The following is a 10,601-nucleotide window of genomic DNA, read 5'->3' as shown; positions in this document are numbered from 1 at the left end:
ATTTGACATAAAATAGAAAGATTTAGAAGAAACTACACTGTGTGTATTTGTCTGACAAATCAACATAAACTCAACAGTGTTATCTGCTAAAAACACATTTAAACTTTCACTTTCGGCATTCTGGGTTAAAGTCGTCCTTCCCTCCCAGCCCGGTCTTGTTTGCTGGATAATTCCCTCAACATACAGCCTCGCAAAAATATAATGTAGCAATTGATCTCTGATTGGGCCCCGGTTCAAACACAGGCTGTTGACGTAATCTGCTTTCTTCTGTGAATTATTCTGAAAAGGCAACCCATTAATTAAGCTACATGCAATTGTCTGGTTTCTGTTCAGTACGTATTGAAACACTGAAGTCAAATACAAGGGAGGAGAGCATGAATTATGTAATGTAATTTCCTAAGTGAAAAAACGTCACCCACCGCTGTTCTGATGGTCTTAATTCTTCCCATGACTATGTCCCAAATCACACCCCATTCCCATTCCCAGAGCCCTGGTCAAAGTAGTGAATAAGGTGCCATTTGGGACGCAGGCCATGATTCAACAACACATGTGGGACATGCTTATTTACAATACAGGAGGGATGTGGTTTTCTAAAGAGCATTTTCAGAGCTAAACAAACAAATCAGACAACCCCTCAGTGGGATGTCTCTGTCGCCGCATATACACGGTTACACTGGGCTACGGTGTTTGGTATCACTGGTCTTGTTTCACTTCCTTCATTGGGATTCTCAAACATTGCTCTCAGAAAGTTGTGCCTTCATTGTGCGTCGTGCACATTGACTTATTACAGCATCAACTTCTTTCATACCTATTGTGGTGAATAAATGCGCATTGTATACAATGCCATTGAGACAGTGTGGAGAGTGGACAATCAAGCCTTTGTGCAGGGATCATGCCGTCTCCCCTCCACAGTGAAGCTGGAGGAAGAGTGAATTCATGGCACAGAGGCGAGCCACTAGGTGTGTCCTTGTCCTCTGGGTGTGGTGTTCTCCTCTTCCTTTCCTCTCCTTTTTAGCTTATTTTAATGGCTCTACCATGCCACCACTGCTCTGCTCGCCACCCGAACCTGAGCCCTACCGCGGGGTCGGGGCCAAGGTACTCTCTCTCCAGGGYGGGGGGGGGGGGGGGGGGGGGGGGTTMGGAGGGAGACAGAGAGAGAGAAAGAGAGATAGGGAGGTATAGGGAAAGGGGGAGAGGGAGAGACAGAAAGGAAGAGACAGAGAGAGAGAAACATACAAAGGCAGAGAGAGAATGAGAGATAGACAGAGGGAGAGAGAAAAAAGACAGAAACAGAGAGTCTAAAGGAGTCCTTCCCAAGCCAATGGCAGTGAACACTAAACACCCCAAGCTGCATGGTGCTGCCCGGCCCTGGAAAGCCCTCCACCCCATGGTTCCATCTGTCAGTCAGGACCAATCAGACGAGGGCTCTATGAAGGGCCAGCGGCTCAGCGAGGGACCACTGGGAATCCACTGGATGCACATGATCCCAGACCCCAAGCCAGCTGGAGCTAACCTCTGCCTCTCRCTTTCTCTTTCTGGAGCTTACTGCTCTCCCCCCCCCCCCCCCCRCTCTCTCTCTATCCGTCTCTCAGACAGCTATCCCTGACACTTGCCAAAATAATTATATCAGGTGTTTGACCCATCTCTCTGTTCTCATCTCTCATTAAGTGACCTGGCAATACACCCACATCTGAGCAATAGTTTCCATCGAAAATACTAAGCGATATTCCATCATGTTTTCTTTTTTCTTTTGTGTCCCAAATGGCACCCTATTCCCTATATAGTACACTACTTTTGACCAGGGCAAATGGGGCTGTATTCAAAATTAGTGCACTATGTAGGGAATAGGGTGCCATTTGGGACAAAGTTTTGTGTTTGTCTGGTGGGCTTGAAGTTGAAGACACCCATTTGCTGAAAGATTTGAAAAGCGGTGCGGAACTAAGAGCTGTTATCTCAGAGCGGGAGATGAACAAGTGGAGATGCTCGCTTGGCGGACGACTTGACTTGACAGATTCCAGGTCACCTTGTTTTTACCCCGGACAGAAAAGGAATTCAACTCAGATACCGTAAGAGGAAAACCACACAGGATTGAATCCAAGAACCAAATACATTATTCCTGAAAATCCATTAAATTAAAAAAAAGAGTAAAGTATTTCCTATTTTTTGATGAGGAAATCTAACCTCTTCACCATACTGAAGTAATTAGTTACCTTGCAGAGGAGACGATGCTCCAACAGTAAGTTCATTAGATCCAGTCCTTACTGTGTCCCAAATGGCACCCCATTCAATATGTAGTGCACACATTTTTGACCAGGACTCATAGGGCTCTGATCAAAAGTAGTGCAGTAATAATGAATAGGGTGCATTTAGGACACACACCTTGCTGTGCATCTACTCAGTACGCTTGGAGACAAATATAAACAGAAAAATACATTCAGCTTGTAATTCATAAAATGTATTGATTACAAATGTGTCTGGCTTTGCAATCATCTCAGTAATATGTCTTGCAGTTTTTTCACGTGTCTTTTTAATACATCATATAAGTTGAGGAGGCTTTTACATCATACAAAGGTGGAGGCTTTCAAAGCCACGTGAATAATGCTGTAGGAGTCTCAACTCTCATGATAAGGAGTGTCGACAAGACACACAGGAGTCAATGGACAAGACACACAGGAGTCAATGGACAAGACACACAGGAGTCAATGGGTCAAAAAGTGGCAACAGTTAAAATCTTAGAACTGTTGAGACAGACTGATATACCCTACCCTGACCTAAAGACAATGTTGCACTACAAATAAGACTAAATCAAAACACTTTAATTACTATAACAAATCAGAGGTTCATTTATATTCATAAAGGAATTACGTAATACAGGAATTGTTATCCGAGTATGATACGTGAAATGAGAAAAGTTCAACTCTTTTCATTGAAATCCAGAATTTCTAATGCCAGGATGACTATTGTTAAGAGCCACACCGAGAAGGCTTATTTATATTACATTACTTAGTTATTTCCCCAAGAGTATGAGAGATGAAGACTGGTGTTGTTTTATCCCCATAATTTTTTATTGAATTKAATCCACAGATGTTTAACTCATCTCCTGTTTTTATTATTTCAACTCATAGGATTCATACAATACATTCATAGATATATTTTTTTAAATCACCCCACCCCTTACTGGTAATCTGATACCATGTAAAATAAATAATGACATCAAATCAAATAAATGAATATTAGGAAAGGGGGATACCTAGTCAGTTGTACAACTGAATGCATTCAACTGAAATGTGTCTTCCGCATTTAACCCAACCCCTCTGAATCAGAGAGGTGTGGGGGGCTGCCTTTATTGACTTCCACATCATCGGCGCCCGTGGGGGAACAGTGGGCTAACTGCCTTGCTCAGGTGCAGATCGACAGATTTTTACCTTGTCAGCTCGGTGATTTGATCCAGCAACCTTTCAGTTACTGGCCCAACGCTCCTATACGCCAGGCTACCTGCCACCCATAGTAAATCTACTGAACAATACACCATTATAGTCTCAGAAATAGTGACAAATTATTGATACACATTCATGGATGTAAAGGCCCGTTGGTTAAGAGTTCAGAAACATCCCTTGCTGCTTTTTTCCCATGTGTCCAGAGTGGACCATGGCTGTGGAGAGCTCCATAAGTACAATTTCCTTAAATGTGAGCAGCCATTGTTGCAATGGTAACTGATGAGGTTGAATCCACCTTTGTACAATCATTATCTTAGCGGCTGTGGATCCTGCCAACCACACTATCCGTTGGCGTTCTGACGAGTGCAAATCAGGGTCATCACAAAGCAGCATCCCTATTGGATCTAATGGCAGTATTTTATCTATAAGGACAGAAATGACGCTGTTGACTTTCCCCCAGAATTCAACCACCCCCTGGCATTTACACAACACATTCTGAAATGTGGTGCAGAACTCACATAATGGCGATGGATTTTTGAGATGTTAGATAGGTTCTATGGCAAATGTTTTAATTCATGAATTGGTGATTGTTTTTTTTAGATGATCCAGATATATTTTTCTATACTGTCTCCCAATCCATTTGTCTGTCAGCAAGTGTGAAATCCTTTTCCCACACAGTGGATAGAGTTCATGTTTTTTTGTGCTGCTAGAATTGACTATAGATATCAGAAACAACTCCTTTTTGAGGGGCGTCTTTCCGTCAGAAGTTTGACCAATGGGTGTACTGCTAGTTCTGCTCCCCAGGGGACCCCACAGGCTCTCGTGGATAGGCGGAGTTGAAGGAAAATAAAAAATGATGAACCCGGGACATTAAAACACCGGTGGATTTCCTGGAAACTGAGGAGTCCATTCACATTGAATATGTCTTTGAAAATATAAATACCCTTCTTAGACCAAGAATCTGATGTGTGTCTTACACACTAAGAATTCTTTATTACGTCATATAGGAGAGTATGAATGCGATTTAAGATTAGATCTCATATGCTTCTCTGTAGCTATCCACACATTTACTGAATATGCTATAAATGGGTCCAAACAATAACGCAATTTTTTAAGGAGTGAATCCAGAAAAGAATACATCTTGTAATCTAATTGGTTTAAACTGTTAACTTTTCTATAGCACACCAAGGAACAGAAGCCTCTGGGTATAACCAGCTCTTCAGGAAATTCATTTGGAATGATAGGTGATACAATTTTAGATTTGGAACTGCAAGTCCACACAATACTTTTGTTCTCTGTGGTGTTGCATATTTAATCTGTGGTCTCTTTCTCCCCCAAATGAACTTCTTTATGACAGAGTCAAGTTTAGAGCAATAGTCTATAGGAGTCAGTGGTAACATGGAACCCATAAAATTGATACAGGGAGGACATTCATTTTAATTATTGAGATTCGAACATGCAAAGAAGTGGACATAGCGGACCATCTTTGTATGTCTTTTGAATGGTTTCTAAATAGTTCTTCCTGCAGTAGTGTGAATAGAGGAGGATACAGTAATGCATAAGTTGGTGGTTTGTTTCTTCACTGGAATAGCTGAGTTACGATGTAGTAGAGCTGATTTAGACCAGTTGATCTTGTAACCAGACCATGAGCTGGTTACAAGAATGGTGTAAAAATAGAAGTGATGGAAAAAGTACCCAATTGTCATACTTGAGTAAAAGTAAAGATACCTCAAATGGAAAATGACTCAAGTAAAAGTGAAAGTCACCCAGTAAAATTCTACTTGAGTAAAAGTTTAAAAGTAATTGGTTATAAGTATACTTAAGTATCAAAAGTAAAAGTATGATTCACTTAACATGTCCTTATATTAAGCAAACCATACGACACAATTTTCTTGTTCTTTTAATTTATGGATAGCCAGGGGCACACTACAACACTCAGACATAATTGACAAACAAAGAATTTGTGTTTAATGAGACTGCCAGATCAGAGGCAGTAGGAATGACCAGAGATGCTCTCTTCGATTGGTATCGCAGTTCAGCGCCGTAGCGTGACTGAAATTGAAAGCAATGTTCCCACATTAGCCTGAGGCTGCATTCACGGTAAATGCTGCATGTGTTGACTCAATCGGAAATTACCGTAACATTTTCAAGCGCGCTATAGTGCTGAACCTCGGAGATACGTATTAAATCGAGCTCTTAATTTCCACTACAAAGACCATAAAACATTGTGATGCAATTGTCTTTCATATACACTCAATACCCCAGTGGACACCTTGAGAAGATCATTATAAAATTGCATCCAAAACGCTAAACAAATCTGTTATGCGCAGCCACATGTAGTGGGATTCCTTGAGTGTTTATTTCAGGATAATTCCTGTGAATTTCCTCCCCTGTATCCCAGGTCTTAGTCCAGCCAGGAGTCACACATAGCCTGCAGCTATAGCAGAAGTGTAAAAACACACACACACACACACACACACACACACACACACACACACACACACACACACACACACACACACACACACAGAGCAAGAAAAAGCCAGGTTCAGCTGCGTGTCCCATCAGATTTTTCCTAACCTTCATAATCCTCTCTTCATAATTGACCTGTTGTTGTTCTCCTGAGACGGACCTGGCGAAACAGCTGCTACAAACAAAGTCAAGCTTTTACGTGCACGCACGCACGCACACTCACACACACGCACGCACGCACACACGCACACACACATACGCACACACTTTGCCAAAACGAGGTAAAGAGAACCAGATTACCAGTAGATATAAGTAGCAGATGGCCAAATTCACATTATTGATAGTTTGACTTGAAACAGCCTGTAGATCCCTACTGAGAGAAAATATAAGACTCTTACCAACATGACTTGGCTGCACTTACAGTATCTCCTTTCATAAACCATCATCACTTAGTTATTGTCTTCACCTCACCATTTATTTATTATTTAACTAGGCAAGTCAGTTAAGAACAAATTCTTACTTACAATGACAGTCTACCGGGGCCCAGGTTAACTGCCTTGTTCGGGGCAGAACGACAGATTTTTACCTTGTCAGCTCAGGGATTTGATCCAGAAACCTTTCGGTTACTGGCCCAACGCTCTAACCACTAGGATACCTGCCGCCTCATGCTGGCCCAAGGTCCTAAGAGCATGTATAAAAACAGCTATAACTCGGTATAACTCAGTTTCTGAATGTCATCATCTAAGGAATAATAGAACCTATGCCATCAGCAAGACCCATGCTTTAGTTCAGTGTACCTTCCTCATTCTCCCAATTTCCCTTGGATTAAGTATTCTCTGCTCTGTCTATTCTTCAGGATTAAATATTCTCTGTACGTTATTCTGGATTTGGTATTCTCTGTGCTGTCTATTCTTCAGTTTTAAATAACCTCTGTATGTTTTTCTGGATTTGGTATTGTCTGTGTAGTCCTCATAAAACGTCCTTGTTACCATGGTAACGAGGAAGTCACTAAAATATTTCCCGACTCAAGTTCCCAAAAATGTTTGCCATTCCATGTCCACGGACAGTGAAGGTTGGGTTAAGTCAGAAATGTCCCACATGCACCAGTTCAGCAGAAGAAGTAACATTGGGCAAGCCTCAGAACAGGAGCCATAACCACTCATGATATAATGACAGCTGGGGGATCACGAATAAGGAAGAGAAGAGGAAAAAAAGCATGGGTCTATGTTTCTGTTCTGTGTGTAGTATTTGTTAAAGGGATACTTCGGGATTTTGGCAATGATGCCCTTTATCTACTTCCCCAGAGTCAGATGAACTCATGGATACTGTCTCTGCATCCAGTATAAAGGAAGTCAGAGTTAGCTTCGCGAGCCAATGCTAACTAGTATTAGCACAATGACTGGAAGTAGACAATAGACTTCCAGCAGTACACCACCCTGCATCACACTGCTGGCTTGCCTCTGAAGCTAAACATGGTTGGTCCTGGTCGGTCCCTGGATGGGAAACTAGATGCTGCTGGAAGTTTTGTTGGAGGGCCAGTAAGAGGCACTCTTTCCTATGGTCTAAAAAATATCCCAATGCCCATGGGCAGTGATCACCGGCAAGAATGAGACAGCCTATAGGGAGGGGGTTAGAGACCTGGCAGTGTGGTGCCAGGAAAACAAACTCTCTCTCAATGTGAGCAAGACAAAGGAGCTGAACGTGGACTGTAGGAAAAGGAGGGCTGTAAAGGCCCCCATTAACATCGACGGGTATGAAGTGGAGCGGGTCGAGAGTTTCAAGTTCCTTGGTGTCCACATCACCAACAAAGTATTATGGTCCAAACACACCAAGACAGTTGTGAAGAGGGCACGACAACACCTTTTCCCGCTCAGGAGACTGAAAAGATTTGGCATGGGTCCCCAGATCCTCAAAAAGTTCTAACGCTGCACCATCGAGAGCATCCTGATCGGTTGCATTACCGCTTGGTATGGCAACTGCTCGGCATCTGACTGGAAGGCACAACAGAGGGTAGTGCGTACGGCCCAGTACATCACTGGGGCCAAGCTTCCTGACATCCAGGAGCTGTATACTAGGCGGTGTAGGATGAAGGCCCAAAATATTGTCAAAGACTCCAGTCACCCAAGTCATAGACTGTTCTCTCAGCTACTGCACGGCAAGCAGTACCTGAGCGGCAAGTCTAGGACCAAAAGTATCCTTAACAGCTTCTACCCCAAGCCATAAGACTGGTGAACAACTAAACTAATCAAATGGCCACCCGCACTATTTACATTGAACCCCCCCGCCCCGGGGGCCATTGCCCTGTGTTGGGTGCAGTCCTTCGGATCGGATGTTAAACAGGTGTCCTGTCTCTCTACGGTCACTAAAAATCCCATGGTACTTATTGTAAGAGTAGGGGTGTTAACCCCGGTGTCCTGTCTAAATTCCCATCATGGTCACCTAAACATCCTCAGCTTCCAATTACCTCATTTATCCCCTCTCCTCGCCCCTCTCCTATTCCACAGGTAATTTCTGTAAATTCAAATGTGGTCTCAGTCAACTTACCTGTTAAAAACTGTGCTCACGCTAGTTAGAAACTGCACTTCCGCCAGTTAGCAACTTCCTTCAAACTGCACACAGAGACATAAAAATGGTATCCATGAGTTCATCTGAATCTGTGTAGGTAGATAAAGGGCTTCATTGCTAAAATCCCGAAGTGTCCCTTTAAAAGTTAAGTAAATTCCTGACTACAGTCAAGTTAAACCACGTCAATGCAGCAGATGTAAAAAATGGCAGCTGCTGAAGGAATGTGGCTTGGCAGGGATGAGGATGGTCGGGGAGACTGTGGCCCTGTCCCAAATGACAACTTATTCCCTACATAGTGAAATCCTTTCGACAAGAGTCCTGTTGGCCCTGGTCAAAAGTAATGCACTATATAGGGAATAGGGTGCCATTTGTGACAGGCCTGTAAGGCCCCCTCACGTTAACACTGTGTTTAGAAACACAAAGATACATTGTTGATGGACAGAGTTTGCCTCTCCCTGTTTGAATTGCATGTCTGCATGTACAGGGTATCATATCTCATTGACTGGTGCATGGAACAAATTATACACAAAGGCTTCCATGTGTCCAGACCATACTCCCAGGATAGTTTTCTATAAAATAATATTAGAAATATTGAGAATGAGTAGATCTACTATTATGGCACTGGACACGCACGCACGTACGCACGCACAGTGTTGATTGTATTGCATTGAAACATGCTGAGGACTTTATATATATATATATATAGAGAGAAAGGTACTCTCCTCTAAGGGAAACTAAACCTGGCAGGCAGCATGGCATCAGTGTGCACCCAGTTCTCACAACGCTCCAGCCTGGACAAGCCGCCAAAACTGTAATGTTACCATGAATATGGAATCAAATGGCCATATGGAATCATGTAGTAACCAAAAAAAGTGATAAACAAATCAAAATAGATTTCAGATTTGAGATTCTTCAAAGTAGCCACCCTTTGCCTTGATAACAGCTTTGCACACMCTTGGCATTCTCTCAACCAGCTTCACATGGAATGCTTTTCCAACAGTCTTGAAGGAGTTCCCCACATATGCTGAGCTGGTGTGTTGGGTCATTGTCCTGTTGAAAAACAAATGATAGTCCCACTAAGCGCAAACCAGATGGGATGGCGTATTGCTGCAGAATGCTATGGTAGCCATGCTGGTAGCCAAGTGTGCTTTAAATTCTAAATAAATCACTGACAGTGTCACCAGCAAGGCGCACCCACACCACCACACCTCATCCATGCTTCATGGTGGAAACCACACATGCGGAGATCATCCGTTCTACTACTCTGCATCTCACAAAGTCAAATCTCAAATTTGACCAAAGGACAGATTTCAAATCAAATCAAAAATCAAATCAAATGTTATTAGTCACATGCGCCGAATACAACAGGTGTAGACCTTACATAAATAAAAAATAAATACGAAAAATAAATAAAAGTAACAAGTAATTAAAGAGCAGCAGTAAAATAGCAATAGCGAGACTATATACAAGGGGGTACCGGTACAGAGTCAATGTGCGGGGACACCGGTTAGTCGAGGTAGTTAAGGTAATATGAATATGTAGGTAGAGTTATTAAAGAGATAAAAACAGAGAGTAGCAGCAGTATAAAATAGGAGGGGGGGGGGGCAACCATTTAGTCTGGGCAGCCATTTGATTAGATGTTCAGGAGTCTTATGGCTTGGGGGTAAAAGCTGTTTAGAAGCCTCTTGGATCTAGACATGGCGCTCCGGTATCGCTTGCAGTGTGGTAGCATAGAGAACAGTCCATAACCAACATATGTCCAGAAAATCACATTGTATGATTTTTAAGTAATTCATTTGCATTTTATTGCATGACATAAGTATTTGATCACCTACCAACCAGTAAGAATTCCGTCTCTCACAGACCTGTTAGTTTTTCTTTAAGAAGCCCTCCTGTTCTCAACTCATTACCTGTATTATCTGCACCTGTTTGAACTCGTTACCTGTATAAAAGACACCTGTCCACACACTCAATCAAACAGACTCCAACCTCCCACAATGGCCAAGACCAGAGAGTTGTGTAAGGACATCAGGGATAACATTGTAGACCTGCACAAGGCTGGGATGGGCTACAGGACAATAGGCAAGCAGCTTGGTGAGAAGGCAACAACTGTTGGCGCAATTATTA

This window comes from Salvelinus sp. IW2-2015, linkage group LG27 (assembly GCF_002910315.2).
Source record: "Salvelinus sp. IW2-2015 linkage group LG27, ASM291031v2, whole genome shotgun sequence".
Classification (NCBI taxonomy): Eukaryota; Metazoa; Chordata; class Actinopteri; order Salmoniformes; family Salmonidae; genus Salvelinus; species Salvelinus sp. IW2-2015.
This window is presented reverse-complemented; position numbering follows the sequence as displayed.